The sequence below is a fragment of the Pinus tabuliformis genome, chromosome 7 (assembly GCF_031772625.1).
Source record: "Pinus tabuliformis cultivar Carrire ecotype Pingquan chromosome 7, CPIR1, whole genome shotgun sequence".
NCBI classification, from domain to species: domain Eukaryota; kingdom Viridiplantae; phylum Streptophyta; class Pinopsida; order Pinales; family Pinaceae; genus Pinus; species Pinus tabuliformis.
This window is the reverse complement of record NC_142293.1, coordinates 498,941,593-498,967,810: the sequence shown is the minus strand read 5'-3', so window position 1 is coordinate 498,967,810 and position 26,218 is coordinate 498,941,593. Positions and strand designations below refer to the sequence as shown.

The following is a 26,218-nucleotide window of genomic DNA, read 5'->3' as shown; positions in this document are numbered from 1 at the left end:
TCCTCATAAGCATCCATAGTACATTTATGCTCGCACGCATAATCACCCCCACCCTCACTATAGTCGTTTGTGTACTTAACACACAAAACCTTCTATCGCACCTCATTTCCATTTTAACTCTTTGCAATGAAAGACTTCACAAACATGCATAAATCATCCCTTTTTAGCTTATCGCACTCAACCTTGGCACATAAAGCACACCATAAGGCACCGGACCTAACGAAATTATAAACCACATATATATATATATATATATATATATGTCGGGTTCGAAGCCCCGTCACATATCGCAATCGGCCAAGGTCTAGGGCTTATATATATATAAGTTGCGCCGCTATACTCCGGAACCGATGGAACTATTAACCATACTTCATACAAATGTCAGGTCCGGGGCCATATCTCATATCGCAATCGGTGGAGCCCCAGGTTTGTGCATATTGCGATATGCGATATGTTGGACCCGACGATATTTATAAGCCCCGATACATAAAATTTGAGGTCCGGCCTAAGGGATAGGAGCGGGATTTTCTTTATATTCCCGTGTTTTCCAAAATTCCCGATATAACAAAGGGAGCTGGTTTTTAGTGTAAAAGGCGCACCTATGGAGTCCCGATAGTGTAATCGCACATTGGGGAAGTGGAAGGCATGGGTACTAGGACCCGCGGAGGGGTCAATACCCAATTGTGATTAAGTGAAGCCCTTGAAAACTGTGCCAAGCCATGGATTAAGCGGGAAAATTGTGTGTTCCGTGTGTTTTGTGCGTAAATATTTTTCTTTCACACTTGTTCCCCATAGTTTTATAAAAGTTAATGAAGGCAACATTTATGCTTTGTTTGAACATCTCTGTTGTATTATTCACAATCATGAATCTAATGATAACTATCTCTATAGGTGAGAAGTAAAGGACGCAGGAGTGGATTCGAAGAGTCATGTATGCGGAAGCATTGTGTTTAAAGATCCGGCCTTAGGCATTCCAAGTCCGAATCCCATGCGTTCACTGTGCATTCCGAAAGCAAAGTTGTCCCAGTTTTCATCATGGGGAGGTGATACATAGTCGCCCTTTTTATCAACATCTGTTCACTTCCTCAGGAAATGAAGCGCTCCAGCAGATATGCTTTCTACGTGATAGCGATTACGTTGGTGATCCTATCTTTGTATACTCGATTTGTATATCAAAAAAATTGGGGGAGATGAAGAGGCAATGAAGACCAAGAGTCACAGGCTTTTGCATAAGTATTACCCCTGAAGATGAGAAGGGGATTTTTGTTTGAGGAAGAACAATTTTGATTTATTGTGAATAAAGAGGACTATTTGGTTAAAGAAGGAGGCTTTAGTTTCTGATTTATTTTTCTTTGCTTTTATGTGTTTTGAAGCAGAGTGTTTCCGCTAGCATAAATATAAATGTGATTTGTGTTTGTGCATATTGATGGCATATTGTTCATGATTAGTCTTGTTTATTTGAATACGATTCAATCGCTTGGTTAGCTTATGAGCGATCACTGATTCAAAACCATATTAAACACCAGTTGTAAGTTTATTTGTGCGGAAAGGAATGTGTATTCCTGTATGAGTAATCTAATTGCAATCAAGCTCTAACACAGCCTTGTTCATCTATGAACTCAGTAATTGATTATTTTGGACTTGGAATTTATTTATGATGTTTAATCTCTTTTATTATGCTCCTGCAGGATAGACTAGAATAGTTAAGTTTAGCATAGGAAAGTAGAAGCAGTGTAGTTAGGATTTGATACATATAGGTTAGTTGTTCCTTTTGTTGATTTAAATGAAGTCTTCCTTGTTCCTTTTGTTGATTTAAATGAAGTCTTCCTCTGAGGAGCAATCTTTCAACACTAGTAACAGTTCACGGGGTCCTTTAAAACCCGTCGGAACTAGCCACTCCAAATGAAAGCATATCTAATTGGGGCCTGCGATCGGGTTAGTTCCCCTTGTTGGCATAGCGAAAATTCACCATCTCAACGAATTGGCGCTAGAAGGAGGGCCTGAACTGCCGTCCACAACTTTTCAAGATTTCATCTGTAAGTGCCACGCATGGATCCAAGAAGATTAATACATGGATTGTGAAGGTCAAAAAGACCCTTCCTCTCATTCGGAAAAGCCTAATTTCGAAGAAGAGACACTGTGGGAGTATCCTGTCACTCAGGAACAAACAGTGAGAAGACTTACTCGGGCTTACGCTCATTCCCTATCACAGCTCCCAATCTTTCAGTCATTACCTCCAGTAGCAAAAAGAAAGCCAACAGTCTATCACATAAATGAGGAAACGTCTGTAGCCCCTTCTCTTGAATGTATTGTGCTTGATTCTTTGCAAAGTATCAACTCTCCTTGGTAAGAAATCCCTGAGGATTCCCCATCTAAAGGTAATCCTTAGCCTGATTTAGAAAATCCTAACAAAGAAGCCCTCAACTAGAACATCCCTATCCTCAATATGGCTAATATTCCTCCACCGGGTGGAAACCAACTCCCACCTCCTCCGGGAGCACTGCCTCCTTGGCTCGCTTAGGATGTCGTGGCGATACTTGGGTAGCAACATCCCTTACCCAAGAATGCAGAAAAGGTACTGCCTAAATTCGACCCTGAGCGGGGAGACACCACTGAAAACCATATCAATTCGTTCTTCCTGGTCGTGCGCATGCTGGGGGTAGCTGATGAAGATATAGTCTATCGCCTATTCCCTTTTACCCTGACTGGTGTAGCTTCCACATGGTACTTTAGCTTGAGAACCGGATCGATCACCTCGTGGGCTACCTTTCAACAGGCCTTTTTAGACAAGTATGGCGATGACAAAACCCCTGCTGCCTTAGTCCTAGAACTATCCCGTTTGAAAATGGAAACCAAAGAAAAGGTTAAGGATTTTAATATCCGGTTCAACACCTTGTTCAACAAAATCCCGGCCACCACCAGACCTACAGAAGAGGTGCTCATGGAATTCTACATCACTGCTCTCCCTGTCCCTACTGTGATGTGGGTCAAAAGGAGTAATGCACAGACCTTACAAGGTGTTATCGATGAAGCAGTAAAAGTCGAGAATAAAATGCTCAGTCTCACAGCATGCCACCTTACAACCGGAGAAAAGAAAGCCTCTGAAGCATCAAAGAAGAATAATGGGAGTGATAACAAGGGGGCTAAAACCAAAGAAAAGGACACCACAAATGTGGAAGGTTTACATCGGATCATTAAGAAACTAACAAGCATAGTCATCGATATGAAAAGGAATCATGGAGAGAGTACTAATGGTAGTGAAGGAGACTATAACAACAGAAAGCCCTTCAAGACTTTCCGTCATAAGAAAACAGAAGGTGGTCATGGTCAACTTGCGCTGCCTACTCCACCCAATGAAGAGAATTTAAATATGGAAGAGTTGGCTCTTATTCGGTCGCTCCTTAACAAAGAAGAACCTATAGTGGAGCTGGAGCCAGAACAAGAAAATGAGGAAGAATATCAAGTAGAAGATCCCGTGGAAAAAAAATCTCAGATCAATGTACTGTGGGATTTCTATACGAATGAAAATGATGATGAAGAAGAAGATTTTATGGCAGAAATCCACACCAATGAAATCCACACATGAAGTAAAGGGTCGCTTCCAGGTGCGATGAAGCCTGTTGACCAAGCAAAGAAAGATGTCCACCCTTTGAAGGCACTCGCTCCCAAAGTTCCTGTTGAGAAGGGTAGACCAAGTGGTCATTCCAAGAATACCCTAGTGGCAAACCATCCAAAGAAAGAGAACACAACTCGCACTGTAACAAAGGCGACTCCAAATGGTAAACTCCCACCTAAGAACAACAAAACTGGTATGTTTACTCTGCCCTATCCTGTTTATAGCATTGATTACAATATTGTGGATGATCTTAAGAAATCTAGGGCCAATATCACATACTTTGATTTGCTGAAATTAACGCAGCAAAGAGATCTGCTCCTGAAAGCTATGAATGAGAGAAATTCCAAAACTCCCACCATCCCAAGCAGCCAAACCAAGAAGCCAGTGTCCAGACCTGTCAACACCTCCAATACAACCCAAATACCATCAGCTATGGAAGCCACTCTGTCTAAAATGAATCGAAAAACCCAAGATGTCAGTGCAGCCATGATAGGGAGGAAATAAAAATCCATGACTCCACCTTTCCTTATCACATTTGAAATCCTCAACATGAACGTACAAAATTTCTTGGTAGATTCTGGTGCCTCATCCACGGTGATGCCTTATGCTGTTGCCAAAAGATTGCATGTTATACCTGAGAAAACTGGGACTCGAATTATGCAATTAGACAGGACAAATGTGAAAGTGATTGGGGCATTGAAAGATGTGTTGATTCGTATGGCTGCTAAACCACAGTACACACAAGTTGTTGGTATAGTGGTAGTCGATATACCTGAGGCTTATGGAATGCTGCTTAGTAGGGATTGATCAACAAAACTGAATGGACATTTCTCAACTGATTGGTCCCATCTCTTGCTGCCTCAGAAGGGGAAGGGTGATATGCTGAGAGTTGACCGTGAAAGATACATGAAGTATGTGGTGACAGAGCTAAATGGTCCCAATGAACCTGTAATATTTACCAACTCTATCCTTGGGAATTACAATTTCAATGTTTGTGCCACAGAAACCTGTTTTGGAGAATCCCATGCTGAAACAAGTGAAGGAACTGCAATAAACACGTGGTTGGAAGCTCTCCCCCGTAGTCCAACTGATGAACCACCCTGTAATATAGTAGATGATAAAACTAGTCTCGTAGGAAGCAATTCAGTTGATGTAATATTAGACTCTAATTTTTGGACACTCTATTTTAATGGTTCTAACTGCCTTGAAGGTGCAGGTGCTGGGAGCATTCTTATTGACCCACAAGGGAACCAACATCTGATGGCTAGCCGATTGGAGCTCGTGTACACCAACAACATGGCAGAATACGAAGGCTTGCTGCAGGGCTTGAAAAAAGCCATTGATCTGAAGGTAAAAATTTTTAAAGCTTTTGGTGACTCGCAAATGATTATGGACCAGGTAATGAAGGGGATACACTGCAATGCGCCACACCTGGTAAGGTACTAGCATGAGGTATGGAGCTTAATTGACAATCTTGATTCTTTTAATATCACATACATACCTCAAGAGCAAAACCAAGATGCCAACCTGATGGCTGGTGTGGCTGCCAAACTTTTGCCTGATTTTATATTAAAGAAGAACAAATGCCATGTTGGATTGATTTTCAGACCTTCCATACTTGATAAAATCTCAAATTGTTAGGCATTCGAAGATGACGAGCAGAACCTCAAGCTCCTGCATTGCAAAAGGACATTCAAAAATGCACTCATTGATGAAAAAGAGCATGACAGGCCTGTGAATGAGAGTGAACACGAGGTAATATCTTTCATGGAGAAATTTATCCTCAATAGGTATGGCATCCCTGACATTCTCATATTTGATAAGGCTTCTTACTATAAAAACCCCATCTGCGTAACCCATGCATCTCTCGCCGACAACCAGAGGGAGTGGCGCAATGCTCTAACAAATGCTCTCTAGGCTGATAGGGTCACCCGAAAGGGTAAGCATGCGAAACTTCAACACTTATGGATGGGCCCGTTCCAAGTCAAGGGAAAAATTTGTTAGGGAACTTGCAGATTGAAAACTTTACAGGGAGACACTGGGAAACTCCCTGTTAATGACCAACCCCTTAAGAAATACTTCCAGTAGCCACCACATGGTGGTTACCTCCTGAGTAGGTTAGTAATCATTTTCATTTTTGTTGTTAGTTTAGTTAATTTTCGATCTTTTCCTTTTGTTTTATGCAAAGTTTATTTTCCTGCTGTTTTGAATTACAACCCTTTCTCAGCCAACTGATTTCAATCCTCTAGCCTCATTTTACCTCTCAGATTTTCCCTCATTCACCACATTCAACCTTTCCCTCCCTCATTAACCTGCTGATAATTCTGTTGTTTCTAAACCCATCATTACCTTGCAAATCAAACAAATTTTCAATTAGCCCATGAGAACTTGAAAATCAGCTGTGGAGTTCAAACCAAAGCCACTCATTGGCATCTGTTGAGAACTGGGTAAGATCCGTTGATAACCTGGGTATCTGGAGCATGCAGGGGCATCTTTATAAAACACAATGTGTAACTACAACTGGACTGGCATGGAGGAACGCTGCATTTTAATAAATCTCATTCAAACCTAGCCTATACTTGCCTGTAAGGTTTGCAGTTATTCTCCATTGGTCCCATCCACTACACTAAATTCTCCAATACTTGTCATCTACAAGTATACCTCCTTTCATGGGCTAAGTGCACTCTCATACACCTTGTGGAGAATCCAATTGTGCTCTAGTCCTTGTGCCTGAAGCTGGAAGGAATTATTTCAAAGAAAATGAAATGTCAAGTCCTTGTGCCAATATGGAAGGACAGGTTGTTTGGGAAGCCGGTTAGAGTAGGGACTTTTGCTGGGCTCAATGTAGCGGTTGACATAGCAAGCCCAACCTTGCTTAAGCAGTTTAAAAATATGGCATGATCCATGACTACGCCCCATTCAATCATATGAAAATATAGCACTGAAATTCTTATACAAAGTGCAGATAAACATATCTACATAAAGAGTTGAGGTACACACCTAAAACAAGTATTGGCAGACCAGTGATGGCCCTAAAAGGATTTTGAAAGTTGGAAACAGGTAAAGGAAGGTCAATAAATCCCATAATACTACCATTGGAGAATGCCTGTCAAAACCCTATCAGTCAGTAGAAGCTATTTGTCTTTATCCCACCTGAAGCAATTAATGTTGAAGTGGAACCCATGCCTATCCATCTGTACAGTTTGCATTTCAAGTTTATCTTAATACCCTGATGTGTTATTGATCCAAGGTCTATTTGAAAACAGAGATAACTGGTTCACCCAACGGTTCGCCATTTGTTGTGGCCACAACAACCACCCTATTAAAACTTGCCCTGGTAGCAATTTTGAATGGGTCCACTAGAAATCTGATCTTTCATCTCTCCGAATGATCTGTTTCATCCCAGTGACTTTAACTCTACGATGAGCCAAATTTTCAATTCCTAATGGTTGAGCCCCTTGAATAAATCTCTGCTGCATGGTTCATTCATGACCCAACCTAGCCCTTCTTTCATTCCCTTCATCGAGACTTTTCAAATCCTCATAAGCATCCATAGTACATTTATGCCCGCACGCATAATCACCCCCACCCTCGCTATAGTCGTTTGTGTACTTAACACACAAAACCTTCTATCGCACCTCATTTTCATTTTAACTCTTTGCAACGAAAGACATCACAAACATGCATAAATCATCCATTTTTCGCTTATCGCACTCAACCTTGGCACATAACGCATACCATAAGGCACCGGACCCGACGACATTATAAACCATATATATATATATATATATATATATATATATATATATATATATATATATATATATATATATGTCGGGTCCAAAGCCCCGTCACATATCACAATCGACCAAGGTCTAGGGCTTATATATATAAGGTGCGCCACTATACTCTAGACCCGACGACACTATTAACCATACTTCATACATATGTTGGGTTTGGGGCCATATCACATATCACAATCGGCGGAGCCCCAGGCTTATGCATGTTGCGATATGCGATATGCTGGACTCGATGATATTTATAAGCCCCGATACATAAAATTTGAGGTCCGGACTAAGGGATTGGAGCGGGATTTTCTTTGTATTCCCGTGTTTTCCAAAATTCTCGATATAACAAAGGGAGCGGGTTTTTAGTGTAAAAGGCGCGCCTGTGGAGTCCCGATAGTGTAATCGCACATCGGGGAAGTGGAAGGCATGGGTACTGTGACCCGCAGAGGGGCCGATACCTGATTGCGATTAAGTGAAGCCCTCGAAAACCGTGCCAAGCCTATGGATTAAGTGGGAAAATTGTGTGTTACGTGTGTTTTGTGCGTAAATATTTTTATTTCACACTTGTCCCCCATAATTTTATAAAGGTTAATGAAGGTAGCATTTATGCTTTGTTTGAACATCTCTGTTGTATTGTTCATAATCATGAAGCTAATGATAATTATCTTTGCTGGCGAGAAGTAAAGGACGCAGGAGTGGATTCGAAGAGTCATGTATGCGGAAGCATTGTGTTTAAAGATCCAACCTTAGGCATTCCAGGTCAGAATCCCACACGTTGCCTGTGCATTCCAAAAGCAAATTTGTCCCATTTTTCATCATGGGAAGGTGTTACAGAGTCACCCTTTTTATCAACATCTGTTCACTTCCTCGGGAAATGAAGTGCTCCAGTAGATACGCTTTTTACATGTCAGCAATTACGCTGACGATCCTATCTCTGTATACTCGATTTGTATATTGAAAATAGTGGGGGAGATGAAGAGGCAGCGAAGACCGAGAGTCACAGGCTTTTGCATAAGTATTACCCCCGAAGATGAGAAGGGGCTTTTTGTTTTAGGAAGAACAGTTTTGATTTATTGTGAATAAAGAGGACTATTTGGTTCAAGAAGGAGCCTTTAGTTTCTGATTTATTTTTCTTTGCTTTTATGTGTTTTGAAGTAGAGTGTTGCCACTGGCATAAATATAAAAGTGATTTGTGTTTGTGAATATTGATGGCATACTATTCATGATTAGTCTTGTTTATTTGAACATGATTCAATCGCTTGGTTAACTTATGAGCTATCACTGATTCAAAACCATATTAAACACCAGTTGCAAGTTTATTTGTGCGGAAAGGAATGTGTATTCCTGTATGAGTAATCTAATTGCAATCAAGCTCTAATACAGCCTTGTTCATCTATGAACTCAGTAATTGATTCTTTTGGACTTGGAATTTATTTATGGTGTTTAATCTCTTTTATTATGCTCCTGCAGGATAGACTAGAATAGTTAAGTTTAGCATAGGAAAGTAGAAGTAGTGTAGATAGGATTTGATACATATAGGTTAGCTGTTTCTTTTGTTGATTTAAATGAAGTCTTCCTCCGGGGAGCAATATTTCAACACCAATAACAGTTCACGGGGTCGTTTAAAACCCGTCAGAACTAGCCACTCCAAACGAAAGAAGATCTAATTGGGGCCTGCGATCAGGTTGGTTCCCCTTGTTAGCATAGTGAAAATTCTCCATGTCAACAACACCTTGAAAGATGTAATGCCACCCGACCCCTCATTTGACATTAGAGAAATGGGGTAATATATATATATATATCAACTAACAATTCTCGTTGAAGAGCCAACAACCTTTGCTTCTCACTCTAGCCTATGCCTTCCGAGTGGGTCCTTACAGGACACATCACCCTGCTTACCTTCTCCTGACGGTTCCCAAACTCTGCATTTCATCACCCATCGTCTTCTCTTTTCTAGGCATTCTTGGATTGCGGAACCCTTTACTATCTATGTTTCGTCATTTGAAGCACCTCTCTATATATATCTCTGAGCTCAAACCATCGGGCTGACCTAGCTATGGGTCACCCCTTCACCAATGAAAACCTCATTATACTTGCGGGTGTGGCCAACGTTGTTGGCCACATCATCTCGTTCAGTCCCTCTGGGCACACTCCCAGCAACATCCCTTTTCTATCTGTTGGCTTCACTCACTGGGCTTGCATGGATGGTGGGGTCATATGCTTTCCTTTCCCATTGGACCTTAGCGCTAACTCTCCTCAACCACTGTGTCCACTCTCATGTCATCCTGCTTCCCCTTGCTCGAATCTTCGCCGCATGTGCCCTTGGATTGCTCCGGTTAGAAATTTTGAGCTCTCACCTTTGGGCCATGTAATTTAGTGGGTCACACCCTTGCATAGCCCTCACTCCCGATTGGGATGTGTGGTGACACTAACATTTCATCATGCACTGCTCACCCTGCTCCCTTCTACCTGCACCCTATCCGAAGGCTCCAAGGTGAACCTAATGGGATGACCTGTTAGGTGGGTCTGCCTTTGGCCAATCATGAAACTCCTAGGCTGGCATAGTTGCCAAATCATCCTGGTTGGTCTCTTTGTGGTTAGTTCCTTTTGCCTCTCTTAACAGCCTTCTAGGGTAACCCCTCCAGGCCAAGTCAACATTTTCATGGTCAATCACGTAAGGTAAAAATATGTCGCGCCAATATGAGGCTTTCTTAGCTAGGGTTTTGATCTGCGAAGGACAAGGTTTTCCGTTTTTTTCTTATAAGTTTAGGTTTTGATCCCCTTACGGCGCAACAAGTTTTTCATTCTCTTCCTCTACCATGGATTAGTTAAGGGGCTAGGTCCTACCCCATGTGACATCTCATATTGGGATCTTCGTGATCGCCCCAAACGTGAGTTCTGCTATTGCTTAAGCTTCCTAGAGCCTGTCTTATCAACAATGGCTCTATCTCAGAGGTCTAACATACCTCCAGATCATCTCGACGACTTCATGCCAACATCAGTGACTTGTTAAGGTGTGTTGTGGTGATACCCCTCCCGAGCTTGGTCGAAAGGCTCTCCCAAAAGTTCTTAGCTCACTTGCATTCCTCGTTCTCAGACAAATAATTCGACACATGTCGACACAGGGGCTCTAGTGGCCATTACCTACCACAAGTTTGGCATGGAGTCCTAAGAGGTCTCCACCTCGTCCGCCATGCATTAACAATGTCAGAATCCATGAAGATCTTGGAAGCAGCTCCATGGTACTATACAAAACCTTCTGGTGCCTCATTGGAGGCACTAGGATACCAACGACATACATCTATCTTAATCATAATGCAAGGCTGAAGGCCATTTAGGTAAAGTTGATGGGCTCATCTGGTCCCAAGGGAATCAACCCTCAACGCTTACGCAATGCATGCCGAGCAGCAAGCAAACTTGTAACTTAAGCAAAATAAATGGATGTAAGTGAATGCAGACCCTCTTGAGCAGACGACATTCAATGTAAATTTTTCATATTAACAAAGAGTCTATGAGTCCACTATTTCAAGTTTTACTCCAAGCTCTTATGGGTTTTGTTCTGCAACATGGCCTTGTATTCCTCTATTATTCATTTATGTGTTGTTTTCATTACAGTGAATCATTTCATTCGACTTAAGGCTCATTTCAACGTTATAGCTTGGTTCTTATTATCATATGGTTTATTACACATTTTGTGCCTCTGCTATTATGTGATCAACACCAACAAATTATTCGCACAACATATTGTTTCTTGTTCAGAAGCTCGTGCTTAGTTTATTTAACAATACCATTCATTCTAGAGAACAACACACACACACACATATTCAACATGTTCATCCATATCGTATCAACATAAAATGCATCCACATATTCATACATAACAACACGAATACAGTCCCGAAATCCAAAACTATCACAGTCAAGAATGCATCATGGTTCATCGACAGATAACCAAGTACAAGAAGATACTTATCTTTAAACTTGCAGGGCAACTAATTCTTGGACAAGGACTCTCCACCTAACCGCAGACCATTGCAACAACATTTACTTGCAGTTGTCACCCCCAAGCCAGATTCCAGAGTCTGAGGGGGATGCTTGCTTGGGAACTTGAATATTAGCTGCCAACTAAAACAAGGACTCCAGAGGGCCACGTTCCTCAATCCTACCAGCTGACTACCACTTCTTTGTGACGTAGTGATTCAAGAGATACACACACAATGATCCACTCCCTTTTAGGGAGTCCAAAATCCATTGCAACGATAGTGTAGTCACACAATTCTTCAATTAGGTCTTCCTTTGATATTTCTTTAGCCTCTTCTCAAGTTGTTACAGGGATCCAAAGATTACATCCCAACCCACAGCCTCCAAGGACCCAAGCTATTACAGGGCTCTAGAGACCTCTATCTCAACCCACAACCTCGAGGGATCCAAGTTGTTATAGGGCTCCAAGCATCGTATCTCAACCCATATCTTCCAGGGACCCCAAGTTGTTACAGGGCTCTAGAGACTAGCAACTCAACCCACAACCTCTAGTGAACCGGGAATCAATCCCCTTCTCTTCTCTTCTCTTCATAAATGCCTGTTGATTTGCTTTCACTGGATGCTCGAACTCCTCTGCCTTCTTTGTTTGCCTCTAGCTAACATGGTTTTGAATGCCCTCTCCCCTAAAGCTTGTCAATGGTATCTTTTTGTTTTTCATTTGTTGTTGTGTCCTTGTTAACCTGCCATGCGCAGTCTCTCCACTGGACTGTTTGTTCTCTTTTCTTGTAGTTGTTTCTCAAGCAACAGGGGGTTGCGTACTTTCTCTTGTAGCCCATTTAATTTCAAGAACTAGTCTCTTAAATTCCTACACCAATCCATTTGAATGATTGTCCAACAATTCAGGTTTCTTGTACAAGAAACCACAACCTCCCAAGCAAGCAATCCTCCTCCCTAGCTCTGGAATCCATGTCCCTTGACTCAGTGTCCCTTTTTTCAAATTTCACATATAGCAAAATATTTACAATGTATTTTATGAAAAGGCCACAAGTGGAGTTGTCACAAAAAATTTGATCTCTCTTAATACTTGATAAATCTAAATTGGTAAAATTTTTTGTAACAAACAAAAAAGAATATCAAAAACTTAATGTATAAATGCAACTATTATGAAATGAAAACTAATTCTTTTCCTTATCTCATTCAAAAGTAAAAGTTTGGAACCAAAAACCTTTCAAAACTTAGAACATGATTAAAAATGTAGTCATTTATATTTGTTTTATAAATTTTTGGCACTTGCATTGGATGATCAGAAATGGTATTGTTGAAGGGGATTCAATATAAGTATCTATAAAGTTGTAAAAAATCCAAACAATTTAATTTTTTTTTTTAAGTTGGTGAAGATTTATTGTACTTTTGCATTATAAAGTTCTAAAAAATCCAAACAATTTACGATTTGAATTTTTTTTTTTTAAATGGGTGAAGATTTATTGTACTTTTAAATTATAAATTTAGTATAATTTTGTTTTTATTAAATTTGGATTAAGCAATCTCAACGAATGCGTGAAAACTTTCAAAATTATAAAATCCCGAAACCCTAAAGCGTAACACGTTTAAATTAAGAGTAGAGTTAATGTTCTTTCTTCTTTGCCCAAAACATAATCAGGGAGAAAAACAGAATACCGGGCACGAATTGGACCAATGGTTCATATCTTTTTCTTTTCTCGTGCTTGGCGATATAAATTTGAATTAAACAACTGTCACCAACATGCCACGACAGTTGCCAACAACCCACCAACAACGCTAGTGGCCAATAGAAAGATTGCTTAAAAGAGAACTTGATAAGCCTCCGTTTCTAGCTCCTGGACACGTATGAAGTAGTGGTAATCCATTATTGACAAACAAAATGTGAGGGAAATAGCGTAGTTTAACACGTTTTGTTTGTTTGAAGAGGCAAAATAGCGTCGTTTAACCTTTTTTTGAGTTGTTTATGGAGGCGGAGGAATTGCCTGGGCGGTCAAAAGTGGCCGGGTAAAAAAATTCAAAAAATCTTGTAGATACAATGTTTGAATCATATTTTTGATGGTGGAAATGGATTCAGCACCATCAAAAACCTCTACAGCACCTAAAATTATGAATTTTGATAGCTTTTACTTGGATTTACAAAATCTTGCTTGATTTTTTCAAAATATAATCCGAATTTCCATAATTTTTAGACTACACCATTTTTTTCCATTAAGTTGATAATAGATATGTATTTTTTTAACTAGTATAGAAGAAATGTTATAATTAGTTGTATTTTTTATTACGTAAATATTTTATTTCAGCTACATAAGTATTTTAGTTCAGTGAAATTACCTATGAATAAATAAATAATTAATTAAAATAATAATAAAAATAAAATTCAAGTAAAATATAAATTTATCATTTTCGGTTTTGTATTTTAGATGGTCTATATTCATTGTTTTGTTAGTAAAGAAATATATATATATATAACATTAGCCTAGATTTTATCTAAATAACAAATGTTTGAGAGATCAAATTTTAAGATTACTCATGTTTGAAAGAGATTAAATTTTTTAATATGTAATTTTTTTTAGCTGAAAAGAAATTTGATCCCTCTGAGTACTTAATAAATCCAAATAAAATAAATAAGACAAATTTTAGAAATTTTTTTTTTAGAAATTTTTTAAAATTGATAAGATTAAATGTTTAAAAAATTAAATTTTTTAATATGTAATTTTTTTTAAACAATTTTTTTTAACACTTCATACATCCCAGACAAATTTTAATTTAGAAAATTTCTAAAAATTTGTAAGGTTAAATGTTTTAAAATATTATCAGGGGATTAGAGTGAGTTTATTTATTTATTGAATACACAATTTGGAAAAAATAAAACCGCAATCAATGAAAGACAAAGTCGTTGAAACCCTCCGATAAAATATAAATCTATTGGATTAAAGCTTGGGTTACATACTTATCGCTCGCGACAATTCCGTTTGAATTGTGACGCGGAGAATAACATCAAGCATGAGCCGGCATCCCCTTCAATTACTATTATTTTATTCTTGACGAAACTTTAGTTTCAGTATTTCGATTGAAGACTGTAGACGGTTCTGTACATGGTTTCTCTTGGCAAATAGGGCAGCTTTAATTTAATCCTCAAATCCCTCTACGAATTTTGTATTATTGACAATTTAATCCTCAAATCCCTGTACAAATTTGGTAGTTCTTGATAATTTAATCCTCAACCCCCTGTACAAATTTTGTAATTCTTGATAATTTAATGCTCAAATCCCTGTACAAGGTATCGAGTTTACAAATGTCGATCTGTCACAAGAACGGAGAGAAACAATCTGTTTGTTGTTTTACGAAAGGACGGAGAGGACAGAATAGTTTCCGATGACTCTCACAAATCCCGCGATCTGTCGCAGAGACTCCAGAGCCATTTGCACCTGGCCTGGATGATCATCAGCTACTGGTGCCTCCAAATCAACGAAGAAAACGTACTCGAAATAACACTTGGAACTTTTCCTTTCTTGCTCTTCGTTTCTTACCATACGCAGGGGGTTCTCGCGCTGAGGGCGGGATTCGATCTTTGTCACTTTTATGTCTCTTGCAGCGAATATTGACAACGCCTTGCACAGATCGGCCGTTCCCTCTTTCAGCGAGAAAGCCACTGTCGTCTTTAACCCTGATACTGCAGAGGAATTGTTGTTAGGGTTCTTTTTGGTGAGAATGAGAAATCTGGTGGCGTTGGAGGAATCGTCCTGCATTTCTTCTTCCACCACTTCAAGACCGTATTCCCGCCCCGCAGCCGCACTGCCGATGACGGCCGTGTCGTCTATGCGGTTCTCCGCTACGAAACGAGCCGCGCTCGCAGCGTTGTCCACGGCCTCCACCTCCACGCCAAGAGCCCCGAGACACCGTTGGCAATGAGCCAGGGCCTGCGGATGGCTAATCACTCTCTTCAAAGTACGCCTCTTCTCCGCCCCTCTCACTGCAAGCAGGCAATGATTTATGCGCAACAGTACCTCGCCCACGACATGGAGATCGGGATGGCGTAGCATCAAATCGTAGTTCCTCCCGATGACTCCGTCCAGCGAGTTCTCCACAGGCAGGACTGCCCGATCAGCGGCGTCCGACTCCAGTGCCTCGAAGGCAGATTCCATTTCCCCTTCGCAGGGGAGGGCATCGCACCTCTGGAAGGCTCGAACCGCCGCCTCTTGGCAATAGGAGCCACGCACGCCCTGATACGCCACTTTCACCGGCTTCCCCTCAAACAACGGCCCTGTCCACAGGGGCTCCATGGGAAGCAACACATCGTTACTATCGCCATTAGAGGTCAACATTCCCTGCCTATAAATTCGTTCAAGCTGATCTAGTACCGTCCTCTCCGACTGCCCTACATAAGATCCAAGATCTTCAGCCGGTATAGGTTTTAAAGGGCTTTTCACTCGATTCGACTTTAGCGGACGGCGGGCGGCTCCTTTTGCTTGGCCATCACCCAACTGCCCGAAGACGCAGAAGGATCTACGGAAAGAACAGAAACCCTCATTCTTTACATCCAAGGGCGCCTTCCTCCCCTCCGGCCGGGCAGAGATATATGAATATCTCAAAGCCATGGAGTCAAACACAAAAGGAATCTATATATGAAAACCTAACAATCGCTCTGGTTTCAAGGCCGGTGGTTCTATTGGATCTGTTGTTTGAGGCTCAGATGAATCCAACCTTCACACACAGAGGGAATCAATGAAAGTAAAAGAGAGCAGGAAAGATGAGAGACGCAGAGATCGGCAAGGACCTCTGCTGATGAGATGTTGGAGAAATTCAGTATTTAAGCATCTACTAGGAAAGGGTTAGGTGGAGAGTTGGGCGCTTACACGTGGGAGATTGACTGTTGATATGTGGTTTACCTGCCCAGTCAAAACACGAAACTCTCGTGTTTGGAGAGGTCGCAGCCAGGCTGGCACAGGAACACTTCGTGTTTGGAAAGGTCGCAGCCAGGCTGGCACAGGAAGGTGTTCCTAATGTTCATTTGTCTCATAAATAATGGCACACACTTTCACTATATTAGCTGTCAAAGTTCATGTCCAGACGGTATCCATATCCACGTTCTTGGAGTGGTCCCCAGTTCGTGGTTTGTGTGTGGTTTTTTTTTAATTCTGTTTTTAATTTTTTTTTTTAAAGGAATTTTGGTTTTAGATTTTATTGAAATTAGGTTAGAAATTTAAATTTAATAACCGCGTAGATATATTTTAAATATTTAATTTTTTAAAATGTAAGAAGAGTTTTGGTCAAAATCACATGAAGAAAATATTTGTCGACACGTTTCGAACCAACTAGTGTGGTTTATCGTCAGGATAAGTTGAGGAGTCAGATTATGGCCGCAAAATAAATAGAGAGAGCAGATTTTCACCGAAACTCTTCTTATAAATGTTATGGATCACAGAAACCTCAATTCAAATTTTGAAATGTAATTTTTTATGAGTAAATATTATTTAAATATTTTATATATTATTTATTTATTTTTATTTTTAAAATTTTTATTTTAGTTTGATATAAACAAAAATTCAATTTTGACGACCGATAAACATCTTTACACATCATACTAAACTATAGAATTAACATCTCCCTTCAATAAAATAAATTTTATTATAAAATTTAAATTTTCATAATTTTCATTAATTTTAAAATATATTTTTTAAAATAAAAATAAAACTCTTAAATAACTCCGATCAAACAACTTAACCCATAATACCACTCCGTGATTATTTTAAAATGATTTGCATGATGGTAGCGGTCATTTTCGTGTGATGTCATAATAATGATTATATGAGTTGAGATGTGGGACTTCAGCGGTTATATATAGGTAGAAGGTTTTGACTATGCACAAGTAAAGTCCTAATTTATTATTTTTTACTTAGATTGTGATTATATGAGCTGTATGTTGTATTTTAAATGATAACAACCAACTACTTTCAAATGTTAAATTATTATAAAATTGCATATATAATGTAAAATATAATTATAAAATTAATTATTATTAATTAAATTATAATTAATAAATTTTATATTTTTAAAATATAATTATAAAATTAATTATAATTAATAAATTTTATATTTTTCAATGTTATTAGTGAAAATATGGAAAAAAATTATGTTCAAATTTAATATTGGTCACAAATGTATAAGATATAGGAATTTGCGGTATTCATTGTCTTAGTTCTATGTTTTAAGTTATAAGAAAGGAAAATATGCACTATACTTATTTCCTAAAATGCTGCAACATATATCGCCTTTGTAAACAAGTTTTCATTCATGAATATAGCACTCTTACCTAGCAAATAGATATAGTGTAAAATGCTGCAACATATATCGCCTTTGTAAACAAGTTTTCATTCATGAATCGAACCTTCTTACCTAGCACATAGATAGTGTGATAGTGTTTAAGTGAAGGAATTAGCATAGTAATGTTAAGAATAATTGAAGATTGAGTTTTTGAAACAGTATTTTATTTTTAAAAAATTGAATGTTAAAGTAAATGTTTTGAGAAAATAATAAAATAATTATTAAAATAACAAATTATAAATTATGAGTTTTGAAAAAATAAAAGAAATATTTTTTTAATATTTTTAATTTATTTATTTATAAGTTTACTCAAAGTTTAAGTGTAGGTATTTGTTGGAAACAAAATTACATTATGTATCTAATAGTATTTATTTTGAATATTTCTAATAAATTCTAATGAAATGAATTTGAAATATATTAGAAAAACATGTTTCTTGCAAGAATTCCTTCGATGCGATGATGATGATGATGATGATGATGATGATGATGGTGGTGGTGGTTATGATGGTTAACGTCCGCTGAGACCAAACAATGGTCTATCAGACCTAACGAAACAAATTATTTATTTTGATTTAAGATTTTATTCCTATGCTCAAAAAGCTTGGAGAGAAGCCTCCCGAGCTCACTATAATTTTGACATTGTAAAAGGCTAGGAAGGTCAGTATTGTAACAAAGATTGTGAAACTGAGATCTAATGTGGTTATACGCAGGGCATTCTAAGAGGAAGTGGTTTTCATCCTCGATGTTCCTATTCTCACATATATGGCAGATCCTTTCCATCCATGGCATTTTAGGAACTGCCCAACGACCTGTTTCACTATGGAGCTCATGAGAATTCGTTCTAATATTTGCTATATTAATTTTCTTCTTTGAGCTAGTTAAAATAGAGAGATACTTTTGATCTTCTAGGGTGGGGTTGATGACCTTCTTATAATAACTTAATTTTCTTTTAGCCGCTAAATCTTTCTCACACCACATTTTTTCTTTGAACTTAGAGGTAACAATATCTTTAATGTTATTTATGTTTTGCAATGCATCATTTTTGTTGATCTCCCAATAGTTTAACCAGGCCCTTGTGTCTTTATGCCACCCTCGATTGAGCCTTAGGTGCTTTTGGCTAGAATTTAAAGCTAGCTTAGGAAGTCTATGATCGTCTATGTTACTGATTTTGTGCTTGTACAACAGAAACCTAAGCATAGCTAGGCTCTCAATAGGGGAAAGACCTACTTCTATAAGGAGAATAGGATAGGGTGTATTACTTTTAATTTTCAGGTTATAAGTTATAAAACGCTTCTGGATTTGCTCAATCTTTCTCCATGATTCTCTGGAGATGCTGCAACCCCAAACCTTACAGCCATATAAGATAACAGGAGTGACTAAAGTTTCAAAGAGGAACTTCTTTTTATCCCACATTACGAGGTTTGCTATTTTACAATTATTTTCAAGACCAAAATAAGCTTTCCACCCCCCATTAATCCTTTTCTCAATGCTATGGTTCCAGTTGAGCTTGTGATGAATATCAATTCCTAGGTACTTGTAAGAATACACTTCCTCCAAGTTATTATTGTCATACATAAAATTAGCGTAAGTGTCCTTCTTGGATTTGATAATCATAACTTTTGTTTTGTCAGTGTTAACAGTCATACCCATGGTAGAGCAGAAATCCTTAAGAAGCTTGAGTTGCTTATTAAGATCAGATGGGCACCTTGCCAAAAGAACAATATCGTCAGCATAAAGAAGGATGACGACTATCCCAGCTAAGATCGTGCCATCACATCCTGCTTCCTCTAAATAGCCTTCGAGCTTATCGATGTAAATGCCGAATAGGGTAGGGGAGAGGGGGCAAACTTGTTTAACTCCGATGTTACACTTAATATCTTTCGACCACCCCTCATTGCTCTTTAGCTTGGCAATTACATTCTCGTATAACCTTATAGCGGCAGCTCTCAACTCAAGAGGAACCTTTAGCTCTTCTAATCTATTCCAAAGGTTGTATCTAGGAACCGTATCGAAAGCCTTTCTAAAGTCCACAAAGCAACAAAATAAATTGGATTTATCATTACGACATTCCTCTGCAATGATCCTAAGCGTAACAAGGTGGTCTATTGTTGAGTGATGCCTTCTGAAACCTGCTTGGCCTTTAGCCCGCTTACCTTCATTTTCAAGCCATATGCTTAACTTCTTTTCCAAAATACTACCATATAACTTGGCTAAGAGAGGGCTGATCATAATTGTTCGATAATTAGAGGGGTTATTTATATCCCCACTTTTAAAAATGGGGATAATGAGGCTCTCAGTCCAAGGTTTAGGGAACCCTTGCTTGACTGCTTGATTGAAAAGCTTGTGGATGTGGGGGATGAGGACTGGACCTCCAATTTTTAAGATTTCTGCTTGGTAGCCTTCAATGTCCTTAGCTTTCCCATTAGCGAGGCGATTAACCCCAAACTTAATGTCTTTTAAAGAGAAAACTTCTTTCGTTGTGAGAAGGGTTTCCAAATTATCCATGATGGAGATTCATAAAGCTTTTTAAGATAGGAATTCCAATCGTGAAGAGCAATTTTATTATTATCCTTAGTCTTCCTAGTTAGAATCTGCCTCCAAAATTTCTTAGGATCTACCTTAGAGAGGTGTAAGAGATTCTCCTGTCTTTGACGAATGTACCGCCTCTTTTTCCTTTTAGTTAGGGCTTTGTATATTTTTATCTTGTCCATTTTAAGAGATTCATCAACAAGTTCCTTAATTGCTCTCCTCACACTTTTACAATCTTTGTCATACCATGGATTGGTTTTGCTATTTCTTTTATTATTTGAAACTTCAATTGAGAACTTGTTAATAGAATATGAGAGGGTTGTAGTAAAATTATGATAGAGGTCTTCTATGTTGTCTATACTAGATAAAGGAAGAAAATTAGTTTTTAATTCATTTAGAAAGAGATCATTTTTATTTCTATCAAATATTAAGTTCTTTTGGCTATAAGTATTATTTTCTATGGGAACTCTATGCATGACAAAATTGAGAGTTATAAGTAAAGGCCTATGATCAGAGTCAGGTTCGTGGTCGTTTAAGATGTCAAAATTTATTATTTCGTTGTATAATGGGAGATCAGAAATAGTGTAGTCTACCACGCTGCTACCAAGTCCATGGATGCAGGTCATCTTGCTAGAATTGGGCCACTTCTTTAGACCGTTGCAAATTATGAAATCCTGAGCACTACAGAGCTTGACTAGCTCCGACCCAAACAAATTTTCCCCGAGATCTTCAGAGCTCCTTTTGTACCTGCTAGCCAGAGTAGGGTCTTTGTCTAACCAAAGAGGATTAGGGTTGGAATGATTTCTTAGAATAATAGCTTGGTTGTTTGAAGTTCGAGCATTAAAATCACCTATTAAAAGGATATTACCGTCATTCCTTAGGCTAGAAATATCATTCTCTAAACCATTGTAAGGGTTAGTTTTATCTAGATTCTTCTTCTTATAGAAGTTAGAATTAATGGGGGGAAAATAACATATTGCTATGTAGGACTTTTTATTATTAATGTCTTTGATCTCTATCCAACTATATTGGTTGTGAGGGTCGTTTTTATAAATCCTAACATGGGGGGAGATGTTCTTCTTAATGTAACAAGTTATTCCCCCAATGCCTCTACGGGAGGATCGCTTGTTCCAGGTAGACCATAGCGTAAAGCCATCTATGTTAGGGACCTTAGATTCTTCGTGCTCCCAAGTTTCAACAAGCAAAATAATATCAACATCATTTGAAATCCAACTTAGCTTGGGGCCTTTGTTCCATGGGAAGCCCCGACAATTCCAAGAAAGGATCCGGAGCATGTTCAATTGTTATTGATTACTATCTTTTTGGTTTCTATCTCGAATAAAGGCTTTTCTATTTCTGATTATTGCCATTTTCCTTCCTTTCTAGCTTCTTTTACCTTTTGAACCTCCTTTCTTAATTCTGCTTGATCTTCTGGAATGAGATCTTCATTTATGAATATTCCCGTTCCTTTTAGACTTGAGGTTTTACTAAGTATGTCGTGCTTATGATTAGTGGAGCTCACCTTTATGCGGATTAGTCTTCCTTTATTCTTGGTTAATTTCCCCAACCTTGTTGCTTCTGTGAGACACAATGTTTCAATTTGTAATCTATTATGTAGTTCTGTCTGGGCTAAGGCTAAAGTATCCTCATCTACTTCCTCTTTTAAACCGAATATTATAAGGTTTAAGGCCCTTTTGTTACGTTCGTGGTCTAATTCTATTAATTTTTTCATTTCATCTTTAATTGGTTTGATATCTAACTTATCTACCACATTATTTAGGGTGAGGCGGCTATTAACTTTTTCTTCTAGTTCTTTAATCATGTCTTTCATTTTAGGACTCTCTAAAGTATCAGCATCTCCTCGCTGGGATGGTTGGTTAGTATCTTGGTTTTGTTTTTCTATAAGCTGCAGTCTAGTCTCCATTGCCTCCATTTTATTCTCTAGTAGTTCTATTTTATTTTCTATTTGTTTTTGGATCGTGTCTTCAAGAGATGCAAATTTATTTTCCAGCATGGCTTCTAACTCTTTTTGTAGCTTGGCTTCTCTTTCTTCTCTACGTTTCTCTAAAGACTCTATATACTCATAAATGCCTTGTAGAGTAACTGTGCTAGGTCTTCCCTTGGTAATCTTTGGTAACGGTGGTGAAATATTCATACTTGAAATTATATGAGCAAATATGTATTAGAAAAAGAAAAAGATAATGAATGTGTGCACCTGATATCAACAAACCTGACTGCAGATCACCCGTTTGCCCTTGGTAATCTTTGGTAACTGACTGCAAATCGCCCGTGCCCACCGCAGCGCGTAGACTGAAGAATATATGCGAAGAATATATAGAGTATGTTTTTAATTCTTTCAATGAGCCTTAGAACTCTTTCACTGAAGAATATATGGGAAGAATATAGAAAGTACGTGTTTAACTCTTTCACCGAGACTCAGAACTCTTTCACCGAAGTATATATAGAGTACGTGTTTAACTTTTTCACCGAGCCTCAGAACTCTTTCACCGAAGAATATATAGAGTAAGAATATATGCCAAGAATATATAGAGTATGTTTTTAACTCTTTCACCGATCCTTAGAACACTTTCACCGAAGAATATATAGAGTATGTTTTTAACTCTTTCACCGAGCCTCAGATAATGAGTACTTATGCTACATACTTTTGATAAGCTTACAGTGAGATGAATTGAATATACATGAAAAGTAGTGTTATTTTTGAAAAACTTGGCGTATTTCAAGAAACATATGTTTCTCATATATTTATATTGTATTTCGTTATGGATCAATCAAAAAAATGTAGAGTGGGTATTCATTGCATGTAGAATTTAATTATGCATCCAATGAGTGCTTACACTTGAGATTTTGATGAACCAATAAGGAGATAAGTCAAAAATATAATATATACCCTTACAATTGACATCATCATCTTGAATCTTATTGGTTTTTTTAAAGTGTTGGATCCACCTTATACTGAGAGAATTTGTGGGGGAGAGGGGGAGAGGGGTGTTCAATTTCTTACTTATTTAAACCTTCAAACACCATAAAACATCAAATGCATAAGCAAAACATGAAACACAAGATCTACATGGAAACCATCTTGGGAGAAACCCACAAAACTTCTTTATACAAACTTTATACACACCAACCTACAAGACACTCCAATCCCCTCTACTACTTCACAGGCACCAACCTACAAGACACCAATCCCCTCCATTACTTTGTAGGCACCAACCTATAGGGGACACCAATCCCCTCGGCTTCAACATATAGGAGACACCAATCCTATCTAATATATTCTTTGAAGTCTGTTCTAAAATGATCAACTTTTCTTATCTAAGTTTTGCTATGTTATCTATCTTTATACATTCACTTTTATTTTATTACTTTAAACCGAACACTTCTAGCATAATACTTTTTAATTTGGCACTTCCTTCAACCCATATCTCAAAATTATGCCTTACAACATAACTCCTTCAGAATATGTACTTCCTTCAATCTCAATTTTCAAGCATGTGTGTTTACAACACCAAACGCTTCATAAAATTATACCTCAACTTTTCAAAATTCGATGCTTATACAACCTTGTCATTATATCAAATATCCTTATGATGTGTTCAAACACTTACCAGTTCCTTGGAACACTCATCACCTCAATTCCATGTTTCACTTTATATCAACATATAGAAAAAAAAATCTTGGAAATATTTAACAAAGAAAACGCTTGCCAAACAAGAATTTTTCGACCCTTTTGATGGGAAACATTTATGTCAAGAATTGACAACCTTTCTGTTAGTTGAGGATATGATCCATCATGATATTAGATATCGAAGGAATCAATGAGTGACGTACTTGTTTTCATAGTATTGATCTATCATGATTGACATACTTAGACCTATTGCATATTTTATTATCAAATGTCATGATCGGGGAAGTTGAGGCTCCTAACCACCAAATTTCACTTTATATTGGGATCTCGAGAAATCCCTAAAAATTGTAACACTAAAAATTCTTTAAAAACCAGGCTTCTTTTGTATGAGTAAAGGAAAATATTTCTATCTAGTGTTAGTGATTTTTCTAGTAGTTGATAGGCCTAGTCACTGAGATATTGGGATATTGAGGGATTCAATATTAAGTGCACCTCTATAACTCTCAGTAGCTAATATGTTGAAGGATTTAAGTCCCTAGAGCTATAACCAAGCACCTTTATGACTAGGTGTTGAGACTGGGTACTTACTAGGGCTCGAAATATAAATAAAATGTGAAAATGTGTATTTAATCAAAGTGTCGATATGGTGATATGCCAAGGGCTTAAGCCCTTAGATGCTACATCTTAGTGCTCTCATGAGTAGGGGATGTGACCTAGTGCTAATTGGGTATCGAGATATCAATAGATCCATAACTCTTTCCTTTTAATAAAGTGTCAATATGACAATATGTTGGAGGTCTTTGGCCCTTAGGAGTTACACCTTATCACCACGTAACTAGGGTTGTGACCATAATCTTAGAAATATTGAAATATTGAGAATAAACAAAAAAACACACCTTTAAAAAGCTTTGATATGTTGAGGGTGTAGTAGAGGAACCAATAACTAACGCCAAATTCTCTATCCTGTTAATTGAAGGAGAAACTCTGAAATGAGGTGATTTGCAATGTTTACCTATTATAAAAAAAATTGAGGTTTTCGCCTCTTTTCTCCTTTATTCTACTATGGTTCAATCCTTATTGCAATTCCCACTACTACATATAGGAATAATTTTTTATGAGATAGTATGACGATACGGCTAAAATATGTCGTATCATCAAACATTACAAGAATAAGGTTATTTTTTTTTTTTTTTTAGATACCATTTTTTGGGATTCAACTGCCTTAAGTAAGTCATTCATCTATGACCATTTCCATGAGAGGTAATCGTAACTGACTAATTTCTCATGATTTTTGAGTAGTCCACTTAGCACTCATTGCAGCGGGTGATGCTCATAGGGGTGAAGAAGTGGGATTGAAACTAGTGAAATGAATCACATAGCGTCAATCATCACTTCTGGGGCTTGCACCCGGTAACCAGGACTTCCCGGGAGGTCACTCATCCCACATTCATCAGTATTACGATGAACTGTCTCAAAATTGTCGTTCTTGCAATGGTTTTCCATGTTTATAGCAATACTAATGAAAAGACCAATTTGTCATAGTCATATCGAACTAAGCTAAGGATCAAATTCATATGGCAAATAATTCCACGTACATGAAGATGGCCACCCAATGCATATTGCTAGCCAATTCTATGTGTCATGAAACACAACCCAATGAACTACAACTGGGAAAGAAGAGACAAAGTCAAATGTGTTACATGCACCATTCGCCAAAAGTAACCACACCCTTTTCTTGTTTTGAGGTGATGATAAATACAAATTTTATTTCAGCAACGATATTGATAACAAATAATAGAAACATTATACCTGTATATAATACTAAGAACTCAATAGCAAACCCCAATTGATTATTTATCCCCCACATGCCACTCATATTTTATATTTGGTGTTTTTGAATCTTTGATGCCTCATCGGTAGGTGATAGAGCGTTCAATTAGGAAGGCTTATGAGATGCATCCTCAAAGGGAACCAATGGCCAAACCAAGTGGTGTTACTCTGTGGCCCATTGAAAATGTGGAAATCAATAAGTGCATATATGTATTCATTTCGACCAATCTTTCTTTTGATTCTTAGCCTCCATTTTTTTAACTCAAGCCACCTCCTTTTGGATGCATAATGTGATTCCTTCTATCAGTGGAGCTCTTTTCAAGCATGAAATTCGTGGGGGGGCACCACCGGGGAATGCCCTCTGGGCAAAGGGGAGTGAGGAGGAGGAAGATCCATTGTCACACATTGTATGGGTAGGTAATGTGACCAATAAGAGAATAGATCCTATGCTCATGGAAAAGTTCATTAAGTTTGGAGAGA

The 26,218-nt window shown here is 38.1% G+C and overlaps 2 pseudogenes; one reads left to right on the top strand and one right to left on the bottom strand.

Moving 5' to 3' along the window:
* Positions 1 to 14,302: 14,302 nt before the first annotated feature.
* Positions 14,303 to 16,183, bottom strand: LOC149248234 (arogenate dehydratase/prephenate dehydratase 2, chloroplastic pseudogene; annotated as a pseudogene).
* The window catches only part of LOC149248233 (amidophosphoribosyltransferase 2, chloroplastic-like), a 46,309-nt pseudogene continuing 36,222 nt past the window's right edge, over positions 16,132 to 26,218 (top strand).